The sequence below is a fragment of the Pteropus medius genome, unplaced genomic scaffold, assembly GCF_902729225.1.
Source record: "Pteropus medius unplaced genomic scaffold, Ma_sr-lr_union100, whole genome shotgun sequence".
NCBI lineage: Eukaryota > Metazoa > Chordata > Mammalia > Chiroptera > Pteropodidae > Pteropus > Pteropus medius.
In genome coordinates, this window is record NW_024346771.1 from 3,740,966 (window position 1) to 3,742,493 (window position 1,528).

Sequence of the window (1,528 nt, forward strand, 5' to 3'; positions counted from 1 at the left end):
AAGGATTCTTCCTTGCCTCTTCCAGCTTCTGATAGCTGTTGGCAACGTGTGGCCTTCTTTAGTATACAACTATACTTCAACTTTGGCCTACAAGTCACATGGTCTTCTCCACTGAGTTTCTGAGTCCCTATGTCTTCACGTGGCCTTCTTATAAGGAGGCCAGTTATTCTACTGAATGCAACTCTAATGCAGTATGACCTCATCTTAATTTGATTATATCTGCCAAGACTCTATTTCCAAATTAGGTCACAGTGACAGGTACAGGGAGTTAGGACTTCAACATATCTTTTTGCCTCCTGTTTCCTTTCCCTACAACCACGCTCCTACCTGCCACCCTCACCACCACCACTAGCATGCACGCACGCACACGCATACACTCACACACACACACACACACACGCACACATAGAGACCAAGTTCAAGTTTTCTGTCATTGCCTGCTTTAGTTTATGATTATGGCCCCTAAGAGGTGGCTCTTTATCTGTGGTTTCCCTTACCAGGCTTCAGTACATTACTCCTTCCCCTGGTTCCTTCAAGCCACTGTTCATTATCTCCTATTGTTTTCATCTTGTTGCTTGGCTCCCTAGTCCCTGCCCACACTTCTGTAAGCAATCCTTCCATGAAAGTTTTCAGTTGAACCATCTGAATGGAATTCTGACTGGTACAGTGAATAAAATTCAACATCTGTCAGCCTTGAATATATAACTTAAATACACAGGCACATAATGATAAGCCACTTAAAGCTGGCTATTTATGAAATAAAAAGTTAAATAAAAGGTTAAAATACTAAATGTTTTCAGATGAATTTAATCACAAAATCCTGAGGTGGCCTCCTTATTCTATTTATATAAATTCTTTCCATGTTCACCACATTCTTTTTGCTTTCTAAAATCGTTCCCTTTTTTTATGATATCTTGATGAATCATAGATTTGTCATTACTAGAGAGAACCTCAGTGCAATAGGTCTAAAAATAGCATATGTAGTAATATAGAATTATATAGTACCCTGTATCTTTTAGGATCATACAATCACACACATCAGTTCATATAAGTGGTCAGGAGACCACCCGGACTTCCAATTTTCCAAGTAGTAACTTTTTAGCAAACTGCCTACATATCTACAGTCTAAAACTCTGGGAATAATATTAGGTAAAAGCATCTATAAAATATTTAGACATGGAAAACATTTTTCACAACTGAACGCTCTGATATATGAGCCTATGAAGTCTCTGGTCAATTAATTAGAATATCAATAGACTTCTATTATAGTCTCTTTTTTTTTTTTTTTCTTGCATGGGAAAAGGTTTCCCAATATTCAGTGTGGATTTAATGCTAAAGTTAGAAAAAATATACCTCGTGGAGATTTAAACAAGCAGAAATAATTTAAATAACATAAGGGATCCAAAACATTTTGTTCAGAATTTTTTCACCCTACTTCTTCATAACTTCTCAGACAAGGGATAGAGGACATTATCCTGTAACTGGACTAAGAAACCAGAATTTTTATCCTGACTCTCACCTTAACTGT